Source organism: Topomyia yanbarensis, chromosome 3 (assembly GCF_030247195.1).
Source record: "Topomyia yanbarensis strain Yona2022 chromosome 3, ASM3024719v1, whole genome shotgun sequence".
In the NCBI taxonomy this organism is placed as follows: domain Eukaryota; kingdom Metazoa; phylum Arthropoda; class Insecta; order Diptera; family Culicidae; genus Topomyia; species Topomyia yanbarensis.
Genome location: NC_080672.1, coordinates 419,543,921 through 419,557,536, shown reverse-complemented (window position 1 = coordinate 419,557,536; position 13,616 = coordinate 419,543,921). Strand labels below are relative to the sequence as shown.

Genomic DNA, 13,616 nt, shown 5'->3' with positions numbered 1-13,616 from the left:
CACGAAATATCGATTGGAAGAGCTATGCTGCCGCGATATCCGACAACATCGAATCTACCCAAGAACTTCCTCCAGAGGAAGAGTACAGCTTTTTGGCTGGCTTGATTCTCGACAGCGCGAATCAAGCTCAGACTAGGCCAGTACCCGGCGCGAACATACAAAAACGTTCTCCCAATCCCTGGTGGGATAAAGAGTGCTCAGACGTGTACGCAGAGAAGGCCGCCGCGTTTAAGACCTTCCGGAACGACGGGTTACCCGTCAGTTTTCGACAGTACGCGACGTTAGACAAGCGAATGAAGAGTTTGATGAAAGCCAAAAAACGCGATTATTGGCGCCGGTTCGTCGACGGATTAACGAGAGAAACATCGATGAGCACTCTTTGGGGAACAGCCCGACGTATGCGAAATCGAAACAGTACCAATGAGAGCGTGGAATATTCAAACCGTTGGATATTCGATTTCGCCAAGAAGGTTTGTCCGGATTCCGCCCCGGCACAGAAGATTTACCGCGCCGCGTCTCCTCACGATAGCGCGAACGAAACACCTTTTTCGATGGTGGAGTTCTCACTTGCTCTCTTGTCGTGTAACAATAAAGCTCCGGGGCCAGACAGAATCAAATTCAACTTGTTGAAGAATCTGCCTGACTCTGCCAAGAGACGCTTGTTGAACTTATTTAATAAGTTTCTCGAGGCTAACATTGTCCCACTCGATTGGAGACAAGTGAAGGTCATCGCCATCCAAAAACCAGGAAAACCAGCCTCCGACCACAATTCGTACCGTCCGATCGCAATGCTATCCTGTATCCGGAAGTTGTTCGAGAAAATGATCTTGTTTCGCCTCGACAATTGGGTCGAAGCAAATGGCTTACTGTCAGATACACAATTTGGCTTTCGCAAAGGCAAAGGGACGAACGATTGTCTTGCGTTGCTCTCAACTGAAATTCAAATGGCCTATGCTAGCAAAGAGCAGATGGCATCAGTGTTCCTAGATATTAAGGGGGCTTTTGATTCAGTTTCGATCAACATTCTTTCAGAGAAGCTGCACCAGCATGGTCTTTCAGCGACTTTAAACAACTTTTTACTAAACTTGTTGTCGGAAAAGCACATGCATTTTTCGCATGGTGACTTATCGACATCACGATTTAGCTACATGGGCCTTCCCCAGGGCTCATGTCTAAGCCCCCTTTTATACAATTTCTATGTCAACGACATTGATGAATGTCTTGACAATTCCTGCACGTTAAGGCAACTTGCAGACGATGGCGTGGTGTCTGTTACGGGACCCAAAGCTGTCGATCTACAAGGACCATTACAGAATACCCTGGACAATTTGTCTGCTTGGGCTATTAAGCTGGGTATCGAATTCTCCACGGAGAAAACTGAGCTAGTTGTATTTTCAAGGAAGCGTGAACCAGCACAACTACAGCTTCTATTAATGGGTCAAACTATCGCTCAGGTCTTCACAGTAAAATATCTAGGGGTCTGGTTCGACTCGAAAGGTACTTGGGGATGCCATATTCGGTATCTGAAACAGAAATGCCAACAAAGGATCAACTTTCTTCGTACAATAACCGGAACATGGTGGGGTGCCCACCCAGGAGACCTAATTAGGTTGTATCAAACAACGATACTGTCGGTAATGGAATACGGATGCTTCTGCTTTCGCTCCGCCGCGAACATACATTTCATCAAACTCGAAAGAATTCAGTATCGTTGTTTGCGTATCGCCTTAGGGTGCATGCAGTCGACCCATACGATGAGTCTCGAAGTGCTGTCGGGCGTTCTCCCGTTGAAAAATCGATTTTGGGAACTCTCATATCGATTGCTCATTCAATGCGATATCTTGAACCCGGTCGTGATTGAAAATTTCGAAAGGCTTGTTGAGCTCAATTCTCAGACCCGTTTCATGTCCCTGTACTTTGACTACATGGCGCAGAATATTAACCCTTCTTCTTACAATCCCAACCGTGTGCATTTCATAAATACTTCTGAATCTACTGTTTTCTTCGACACATCCATGAAAGACGAGATTAGTGGAATTCCGGACCACATACGCCCACAAGTGGTTCCAAACATTTTTTATAATAAATTCCGAGAAGTCGACTGTTCTAAGATGTTTTATACTGACGGATCAAACCTCGAAGGATCCACTGGCTTCGGTATTTTCAATCAAAAGTTCACCGCCTCCTACAAACTCAGTGACCCTGCTTCAGTTTACGCCGCAGAACTAGCTGCCATTCAGTATACCCTTGGAGTCATTGAAACATTACCCGCAGACCATTACTTCATCGTTTCGGATAGCCTCAGTTCCATTGACGCTATTCGCTCGATGAAACAAGGCAAGCACTCCTCGTATTTTTTGGGGAAAATACGGGAGCTACTGAGTGCTTTATCTGACAACTCTTTCCAGATTACCTTGGTATGGGTCCCTTCTCATTGCTCCATTCCGGGCAATGAGAAGGCAAACTCCTTAGCTAAGGTGGGTGCCTTAGAAGGAGACGTTTTTGAAAGACCAATTTGCTTCAGCGAATTTTTCAGTATTACTCATCAGAGAACCCTCGAAAGTTGGCAAACTTCGTGGAGCAGTGGAGAGCTGGGAAGGTGGCTACATTCGATAATCCCTAAGGTATCGACGAAACCTTGGTTCAAGGGGATGGATGTGGGTCGTGACTTCATTCGTGTGATGTCCCGACTCATGGCAAACCATTACACGCTGGATGCACATCTCCGGCGTATTGGGCTCGTGGATAGTGGTATCTGCGCTTGTGGCGACGGCTATCACGACATCGAGCACATTGTCTGGGCGTGCACCGAGTACAGTTCCGCTAGGTCTCGGCTAATGGATACCCTGCGGGCCCGAGGAAGACCAACCAACGTCCCGGTTCGAGATGTGCTGGCAAGCCGCGATGTTCTCTATATGTCCCTTATATACACCTTTGTGAAAACCATCAATATACAAGTCTAACTGCCCCTTGTTATCTCCTTATCATTCTCAGAACGCTCTTCCACCTGTATCAAACCATCTGTATCGAATGAGCCAACAAACACGGGACCTACGGCACGAACATAACACGCTTAACTCGAAATGTAGCCGATCCACATCTGAGCCGTACTACGAAATCGTCTGGAAAAACCCCTGCCATCTTGAGGAGGACCACCCGGCGTCCCAGTACATGATTCCCCTGATGAAGGCCACCCAAGTTTGTAATCCATCCGTTGATCTCACGATGCCTGAAACTGAAATAATTTTCTCTCCCTGCCATCTTTGTCTACCCTCCCTCCCCTGACTCTTATACCCAGAAGTAACACCCCTACCCCCCCCCCCCCCCCCCCCAATATCATCACGAAGCATTTAGCTCGTCTTGTCTCTTCTAGTTTTAACTATTATATTATATAATCTCGTTGAAATTGCCCAACTCTACTACCCACAAAAATAACTATAATTACGAATCTTTACAAAATTCAATCATGCCCTCTAGTTATTCCTAGTTTTAAGTTAGTCGTAAAAAATTGTCCCCCTTAATTAAACATTATTTGCTCCAATAATCTCACTGATAAAAATGTCAAACCATATTGCCACAAAAACTAAATGACCCCCCTAATCTTACGAAAACAATATTATCCCCTTGTGTAGATATATAAGATAGCTATAAAATCGCATTAGTTTCATTTTAAAAAATTCAATATGTAATCCCCTAGTTTTAAGCAATTTAAAATGTAAAACAAAACAAAATTGGCACCTTTAAGCTAACGCAACGTGCCTTATCAAATAAACGATTTGAATAAAAAAAAAAAAATATAATTTTCTAACAAAAACATAACACGTATCATGTACTACAATTCTTCTAAACATACTATTCAGCTAAATTTAAGCATTATCGCATAAAAATGTATAGTTGGTGGGAATCAAGTACCGATACATAACCATGCACTGCTAGGCCTGACTCAGACATCACTTCGTTAAAAGTTTAATAACTTCTTTTAACAAAACCGGATTGACTAGCAGTCTTCGACAAAGTTGTAGACAATTAAATTGTCCTTCTTTTCCTCACTTACAGTGATAATACGATGCATACAGTGCCGTCTAGCGGCGAAAATGCACGCTAATGGGTTTTCTCCATGTAAATTATCGGAAAGTCCCATACAAACTTCAGGGACGTTGGTCCGGTGGTTAGACTTGTTCAATTTGTTTCAAATATGGAGCAAGTACTCCTGGTGGGAGTAGGAATCGGGCCGATAAGGATAATTTTTTCTTGTCACTCTACTGGACATGTTCCATTGAAAGTACAAAACCAGTGCACTCCGCTACGACGGTGCACATCAATCGAAAGTCCGACAAGAATACCAAATCATATGATGTGATAGCCGGAAGATTAGAGAAGCAACCCCCCTTCCCTTCCCTCAAATTTGATCAAATGAGACTTGTTATAGTATGTTATAGTATAACTAAATAATCAAGCAAAAAAACTAACAGAACCTAAACACGTTCAGCTTTTCTCAGCAATGAATATATTGTCAATTTACATTCGTGATTAAGAATTTAAATAGAAGATGGCGTAATTTATATGAGAAAGATAAATAATATTTGAATTGATCGGTTTTTGTCGTAAGAACTACGGGCGAAAGTGCCAGTAGTAAAGAGTTTACTGGTTTTGTGGATATCCGAATATCCTATCATACTGGTTTGGAGTAGAAAATTCAACTGACCTTTCTCAGAATTTTGGTAAAAATCTCAATGATAAAAATGTGAATCACTTTCACTAACATCGAAACTGTTCCAGCAATGACGGAGCGACTGCCCATTTTATTTAAATATAATTATTATTGAAAATCCCGGATTGTTTCATGCCGGAAGGAAATACGTCCAAGGTAATATTTATGTTTCAAGCAAGATACGAAGCAAAGCTATCCATCAATTTTTTACATCGAAGTCAAGTGACTTTCCAGGTTCAATCACCAGTTCAGTGTTTGTTTAAATTTGCTGCATCTGCCTACCCGATTTCGCACGACAAAACTAGAAGCAGAATATAATTTAATCCTCTGCGCAACGTTTTACGAACACTACCACCAGGGCGGTAAATGAAAATGGAATGGCAGTAAACAAATAAAGGTGGAACGTACTTTACCACGACCACATAAGTAATGCAATTTGCTCCGTTATCTTGATGTTCCGACAATGCAATCTGCTTTCTAATATGTTAGGATAACTATTTTGAACATGTTTGACTATTGTCTCTTCAACATACCTCCTAGTCCAAGGGAACCCTTCTTCCAGCTCATCAGTACGATAGATTCGTTTTGTTCATCCAGCTGAACTCATTCGCAATGAGCGAGTTTCATAAAATATTCAACTACCAGCAGCGACAAGTTGAATATTGATTTGCAATTTCTTTTTCAAAAAAATATAAAGCTCAAGAGTGAGCACATAAATACATTACACACTCCACACAGAACGAGACATGAGCCCTTTGCCACTGACTGGTTTGCTTGCTGTAGTCTGCCTGAGCTTGGCTCATTGTGTGTGTCCCGGGGAACTCGTTGCACTAGCGTTATACACTCTACTAGTGGACCCACAAAGCTCGAGCCAACTCCCCATCAGCAGTGGCAGCCGCACAGCAGACTCATCAACATTCCGGGCACCATTTTAATATGTATCCGTGGAAGAGCCAATACTAACAATGGAGCTTCTTGAAAAAATCACTGTCCACGAACCGTGACATCCTTTTTAACCATATTTTACTTTTCTGCACACGGATAATTTTTCACAACCTATCATTCACTACATTAAGCCAGAACAAAATCCAATCGACCGTGAATGGAGAAAAGTAAAAGAAAAAATCTAGAACTTTGTTCAAATTTACCTCCAAAATATCCGTTTTCAAGTCAAAGAACACTTGCAAACTACAACACACTTCACTGGTAAGCCTTTTCGCTTGTTTTCTGCTGTTCAGTTCTTGATTCTTCACCAAATAAACCAATTTTTCACACCGATTCAATCAAGACTTTGCAGGCAGCCATTAAAACGAACGGCGTTTCTTCGCTCTGCTGCTTCTCTTTCACGTCGCGGACCGTCTTCTTTTGCCAAACGTAGCACTCTTTCGGCTGATGATGGCTCGACGGCACCAACACCAGTGCGCGTTGCGAAAATCAAAACATTTTTTTGCTAATGACAGCTGTCAGAAAAACATCGCAAGCACTGAGAAAAATGTTTCAGCAACTAAAAATTGATTTTGCTTGAAACGACAGACTAGATACGGGGAACGTGCCAGAAGAGCCAACATATTCTGATACCTAATTGAGTTTGGGAAACCTGACACGGAATTTGAGCCGCTATGTATTTTGAATAGAGCCCGGGATTTTAAATGCCGCCGTAGGAAATGAGTCTCCACAAAACCGGCCAAAAGAAAAACCTTTTTGCTGAGTCTTCGCTTAACTCATTCTGGTCGCAACGTAAACACATCGAAAAGGTTCCGATCGAGCACCAAACTACCTACGGTACACATTTATGCGGGAATATATTTCATAAATCTCGCGGGTTTTTTGTAAACGGCCAATAAGCATGCTGTCAAAATTCCCTTTGAGAGAAAATTCCGGACAAACCGTAACTTGTCGAGAATGGATGTTAACATTTTATGAAAGAGAAAAGTTTTCTCTGTCGTCTACTGCTATGAATTATAGTCTGCGATTAATGGTTTGTCCGGAATTTTCCTTCAAAGTGAATTTTGACAGCATGCTTATTGGCCCTTTTCAAAAAACACGCGTGAAATAATTAATTGGCGATTCTACGTTGAAACCGCTCGCAGATAGCGCTGGAAGGAAAGTGTTGCTGATTTTATTCTGTTCTGTCATAGTGCATATATTTTATGTAAACATTGGTAAAAAATGACTTTTAAACACCAAATTACCGATCAATTTGTTGATAATTGTTTATGAAAATGAAGGAAAACCATCATTTTATAAGATGATGAGTAAACATCTTGCGAAAAGAGTGTAAAACATAGTGGTTTCTAACATTATTCGCAGAGCTATATGCGCGCTGTTTCGAAATGTAATTTGTTGAGCACCGTAGCCGCCGCAACAGCATTTCCCGTTCGTCCTAAGTTAAGCTAAACCTTCATGAGATGGTGTAAATTCATGAAACTCTCCAGATCACGTGAGGAAAGAATATATCCGGCTAATAGGAAAGTGTTAGCTTTGTATCATGCACAGCCGATCCTTCTCTCCGATAGTCTTCACTGAATCTCCTACGTAGTTCAAAATATAAAGGAGTTTGACATTGGTGCTGATTGGGTCTCGATTTCGAGTTGGAACTTTATTTATGGAACGATTTTTTATAACCACAATAATACCCCGATTACATTTCGAAAAAATGTATGAGTCAAATAGTTGCAAATGGCTGTACTTTCAGAATAATTGCAAATAAAACTAAATTTCTTACTCGTTTCATTCATATTTTGGCAGTGGTTAGCTTTTTCCGAGAAGATAATGAAGATTTTGTTGTGAGCTACGACTCACTTACGGGTGAAAAAAAGCAAATTGTATCACTTTGCCAGTTCATGAGCTGAATCATAGGTGTCGCATGACTAATTTTGGTTTTGCCGCAAATCGCCAATTGTTGTCCAATTTTGGATGAAATTCGTTAAAAAAGTTTTTTTTTGCCTTTTAAAGCAGGCCGTCCCCGTGAACGAGAACTGGCGAGCGCGAATCATTTTTTTAATTGCTAGTTTATTTGACACAGCACGTGCGTTAGTTTTAAGGTTCTGAGATATTTGCGTTAGCTTATATATCTGTTCTCTGTGTTAAAACTATGACGAACAATTTGATAATTATCATTTTGCTGAGGTGGAATCCTTGAATAGTACTGGCTTTTAAGAGTTTTCTCGTTGTTACTGACAGTAGCTAGAGTTAGCGTATGATTTAGTTTTGGAGTCAAGACAAAACGGCATTAGTGTACACTGCCGGTTTACACATAATTGTCCCATGTGCATTCCCATAGAACATAGGACAATTATGCATATAGCGGCAGTACACGTCTAACCTTGCATCTAACTAAAATTTAAAAAAATGTCATTAAGCAGAAAAGGGTGCTTGTAAAAAGGGTTCAGGAACTTTGATAATGTTGATTATGATATAATACAGTACAGAAATTTTAATTAACAAGACACAAATGAACCATTTTAGCCTGGTAACCTGATTACAGCAATTGTCGCTATCTTCTGAATGATTGTTATTAGATCGGTTTTTCCGGCATTTAAAAAATTCTACAAACATCGGAATTAGGCAATGGCAAATAATCAAACATTTTGCATAAATTCGTGTATGAGAGCTCTGAAAAGAGCTTTTAATTTTTCTAGTAATGAAATCAAAACTTCATTCAACATTTAATTTACCTGACCTTAATACAACATTTCCGAAGATAACTGCTGCATTCGAATTAGCAGGTTGTGTATATAGACACTATTTGCTGGAACATAAACCTAATATGTGTATTTACAAGAAATGTTAATCTTAAATTTACATTTCATAACTATAAGGCAAATAAAACCCGATTCAAAAAAAAATACGCACATATAACTTATGTGTGTACATAAGCATTTGTTCGAGCATTTGGTTGTTTATGAAATCTATCTTTCCATTGATATGATTGAGAATGAATTCTAATCTGAATTATGCAAACTGCTTTGAGATATTCCGTTTGAACAAGGCTAATTATGATTGATTTTATTTAAATTTATTTATAAATGTTAATCAGCAACAGGCCGCAATCGGCTGCGATAATGATGTCCTAATCTAAAAACTTTAAAAACAATTCAAAACCTTGTCCTAATCACATTACGAGTTAAATTAAAGTCGAACAGGTGTGATTAAAAGTTCGCTGTAATCCAGTGATGGCCGCATTCGCTGTGTGGTTGAACCGCCGAAGAGGTACTCTCAAAAGATTATTGCTGCGCAACGCCCTAGTTCTATCTTGGACGTTTACTCGTTCGAACGAGGCTGTATCTCTGCGATGCTGGAGAGTGTCGAGTTGAATTAGTAGGCAGCGGCTCACATAGCTAGGTAGTCTAAAACGATCCCGCCAGGGTAACTGTCTCAAGACGAATCGTATAAACTTGCGTTGGATACATTCAATATCGGTCACAACCGTTCATATAGTGCGGGCTCCAAATAGTCGAACAATACTCGAGCGATGACCGAACTAGGGAACAGTACAGGCTCTTTAGGCAGTATATATCCGTGAATGATTTGGCAGCAGGGATGATGAACCCCAGGTGTCGTGATGCCCGGCCAATAACATATGAGACAAGTTGCTTGAAAGTGAGTTTGGAATCTAACATCACTCCAGGATCCTTCACGCAACATTCTCGCGGAATAAGCAGTCCTGAGAGATTGTAGTCGAAACTAATAGATTCTCTTTTCCTCGAGAAGATTATTGCAGTGCATTTTGCGGGATTTAGAACCATTCGATTATCGACACACCACCCGCAGAGATGAAAGAAGTGAACGACAATAAATTTGTCATAGTCGATCGGCTAGGCATGAATCCATGTTGGTCCTCAGAGATATATTGCTTGCAGAAAAAGAACATCGGCTCCATCACAACTAATTCGAAAAGCTGCGCATAGTGCAGAAATTCCGCGATAGTTTTCTGCGTTCTTCCTGTCCCCTTTCTTATGAACTGGAAACACAAAAGCTAATTTCCACAACGATGAAAACGTTCCGGTGGCAAGCAATAACTCGAATAACCCGCGAAATGGCTCGGCAAGGCCGGGAATACATTTTTTTCAAAAGCACAGACGGAATACCGTCCGGGCCAGGAGATGGTGATTATTTTAGCTTGGATGCTGCTGAGATAATATGAAAATTACTCACTTGAAGCTCATTTATCGAACGTTCAAGTTGAGGTACACTACTAGTGGCCGCAACGATCTGGTCCGCTGATAAGGTTTCTGCGACAAAAACGGAAGAAAATTTTGTGGCGAAAAATTTACAAATACCTTGTGAATCATTCACAACTTCGCCGTCTAAAAACATCGTCGAAGGCAAACCGGTTTCATTTCGCTGCTCATTCACATATCTCCAGAAGGATTTTGGGTCCGCTTTCAGCTTGCGTTGCATCTTTCGTTCGTAGCTGGAGAAACAATGTGCACTCATTTTTTAAAGTCGTGATTTAGCCGGATGTAATGATTTCTGAGTGACAGAGTGCGGTGTTTGCTAAATTTTCTTAGCGCTGCTCGTTTAGCTATTTTTAGTCGACGAAGTTCTGCAGTATGCCATGGTCGTCCAACTTGATGATTATTTATTTTCGGGACATGGCAATCTATCAGGTAACTCAGGATATTGCAGAAAGTCTATGTGGCTATGTTTATATCTTCGCAATCCAGAACGATATCCTGCAGTACATTCAAAATACTGACGTAATCGGCGTGCTTGAAGTTGTAAGAGATACCAGTCGAGCCTTCTAAAAAATTCTGACTTGGACCATCCTCGAGCGAAAGAAGTAACGGAGGGTGGTGTTGGACGTGCTTCACTAGCGGTGTGGAGGCGGTGTCAATTTGTGGTGCTGTATCTCGGGCACTGACGAAGCACAGATCCAAAGTGCGGCCGTTCTCATTTGTAATGATGTTGATCTGCTGAAATGTAGCCGAGCTGTAACTATCTAAGATACACAGAAAAAAATATTGGTAAAAGTAAGAGTGTTCCGCTCTTAGCAAAAATCAACCAACGCCAACTATTTGGTTGAAAGTAAAACTTTTAAATTAATCAAGAATAATAATCAAAGTAAAAGTTTTCCTTCCAAGCAAATGAAGAATAGTAATCAAAACAAAAGTTTTATTTTTAAACTAAGAGTATGCGTTGGTTGTTTTTTGCTAAGAGTGAAAAACTTATTTTACCAACATTTTTTTTCTGTGTGTAGTGATAGCAGCGGGATGAAGCTGAGATTCATCCAAATAGGATAAAGAAAACCGCTGTGAGCTGGTCGCCATTTTATTGAGGTAGATTAAAATCGCCTAGGAAAATAATTTCATCTGCAGGTTGTGCCACCGCAACGATGGAAGCTAGTGACTGCGAATGCACATCAATCAACGAGGTTTCGCGTATCCTGTCTGTCGCTAATTATTTTGATTCGCTACAGACATTTAGTATTTCTTCGAAGCAGCACAGCTTTTGGTTTGATGGTTTGGTTTGGAAATTTTTCCTGATAAAAATTCGACACAAATGCTTGCGAAAATCCGTGACTCATTTTCCTGTAGTGTACAGCCCAATTGCATGGTTAATGCTACGATCTTTTCAACAACTAAGAATCCTTTTTGGCTGGAGCTCGACCAAACAACGAATTGAGTCGTAAGACCAATATGATACTAATAAGAAATGTTTCCAAAATTGCATTTTGATTAAATTAAGTGCTGTCAACTCTAGGGGCAGATCACTCTATAAATGTACATAAAATTTCCATCGAATTGTATTTAATGCCCATTTTTGCATCAACTTTACACTCCCTCGACAAATTCCTTGCATCGATCCACTTCGTTCGATGTTTTGTTGGATGTAGAGCTAGTTTCTTGCAAGGCTTTGACGTCTTAGACGCAACGCAAAATGCGTACTAAATTTCCATTTTGATAGCATGAGAATGAAATTAATATTGTTGATTTTTGAAAATGCATCACAAGTGATCTTCCCCTAGAACTGAGCCGTGAGACTACACTAAGAAAAATAGTGTCGTAACATTTACCATATGAGGAGATAAATTCGACCTTGTTGGTATAGTGATTATTAGCCGACCACAGCATTAGGTGACTTTAACTATATGCATATTCAAGTATACTATACATGAGATCAGTAAGATAATAGTAATATTGAACACTCCATTGTAAGTATAACCAATGTATGTACAACGATCAGCGTAACAATATGCATAGTAATATTCACCTGAAAATGTTTGTACTAACAAACCCAGAAGAATCATACTATCATAGTAAAATTGAACACTCGACGTTGTGTGAATCACCATTGTAAGAAGGATGCTTGACATAACAAAAAATCTAGTCATTTTAACCTGGGACTGTTCGTAATAACTAAAACGGTGTGATTTTGACATTTGTTGATTGGTTATTTCAAAATGGAATTTGTGGTTGAATTGAAAATGACGTAGGGTAATATAACCAGCTACACGAGGGATGAATTATAACGAATTCCGAAAAAATAGGAATTGAATTTACTTCGATCTTTTTCTTTTTATTATCTTGATATATGATAAAATATTTGGTTTGTTTATAATGTTGTATCTTATTTATAGTACCTACTTTTTTAACTTAATCAGGTGCATGTTGCCAATTTTATAAATGTTTGGAGGAGGCTCAGCGTTTGCTTCTGCATTGTAAACTGCAGATTTAAATGGACAATCATTCACTTCGAACAAGCAAAAGCAAACCAACAAGAAATAAAATTGTGTACGTATCCAAGTACCAGCCATTCACTATTGAGTATTGAAGATCTTCAAGATAATTGGCAATTATAGCCCTCAGCCTTCTTTTTCCTGACATCTCTCTAAATCCAGAAAACATTAAAAAAATAATAATTTTAGGACGTCCAGATTCTTCATTTAAGAAAATGCTGAAGTATTTACTTACTTGATGCAATATTGATCCAATAAATCCGAGAAAAATCTAATTATTTAAAAGCACTTTGCGCGAAACTTTTCATTGTAATGGCGGCGTTATGTAGAAATACAAAAATGAGAAGACAATCATTGACAAGATGCATAGTCAATAGTAATACAAAGCATAGTCGGCTGAAAAACACTATACGCCAATGGTGCTTCCGATGAGAATCACGTTCACACAAAGAATGTATTTAGTTATTTTAACATTTGCATTTTTAGAAGTACTAAAAAGTTTGTCTTTGTGACTTATTATTATATTGTAAAGAGGACAATTAAAAGAAAAGTAGTCATGACATTATAACTGATTATATTTAAGTTGTTTATATATTAATTTTTACTTTAAAATGGTCATTCCAACAATAATTGCCATTTCAAAACTGACAATAGAATAGTCTGAATTATCATACGAGGTGTTTTATTTTATTCCATGATCATTTTTGAGATGGCAAATATTGTTACAGTGACAATAGTCGAAACGTCATAAATACCAAGAGCATAGTTAAGCGGTAGTCATTTTTATAGTATTTTATACGATACAGAAGTGTAGTTTTACCGATCTTAGGGTCATTACTACTATTTTGGCAAATGGTTGAAACAACCAGAAAAGTCTGGTCGTAGATACTATAATTCTTTTCTCAGTGTAGGATGATACTAATAACACATCTGCGCTAATAATGAAGGTTTCCAAAATCGAACGTTGAATAAATTAATGGCGATTTCGCTTGAACCTGAAACTGAGTCAGGTTCTAACCCCAACAGCTGTCAGTTCATACATTTTGACAGCAGTTGGGGTTAGGAACTGACTCAGTTTCGCCTCAAACAAAAACCACATAAGTGCTGTCAACTACTCTATGCGTAACTCTTTTAATACAAACTCTGATATCACAGTATATTTTGCATTGACAGTTTCAACAATTTATTCGATGAAAAAAATAAAAACACACTATAATCATCGAA

The 13,616-nt window shown here is 39.4% G+C and overlaps 1 protein-coding gene across 7 annotated transcripts in view; it reads right to left on the bottom strand.

Annotated features, from left to right (window-relative positions):
• Positions 1 to 6,096, bottom strand: part of LOC131692641 (uncharacterized) — a 52,654-nt gene extending 46,558 nt beyond the window's left edge. For 4 of the 7 annotated variants that reach the window (XM_058979799.1, XM_058979798.1, XM_058979795.1 and 1 more), the window contains exons 1-2: positions 5,860 to 6,096; positions 5,245 to 5,777 (exon numbers count right to left, since the gene is read on the bottom strand). The gene's annotated coding sequence lies outside the window, so the exon portion shown is untranslated. The remainder of the gene's footprint in view (positions 1 to 5,244; positions 5,778 to 5,859) is intronic. The other 3 variants (XM_058979797.1, XM_058979801.1, XM_058979796.1) reach the window with 1 other exon arrangement.
• Positions 6,097 to 13,616: the final 7,520 nt, after the last annotated feature.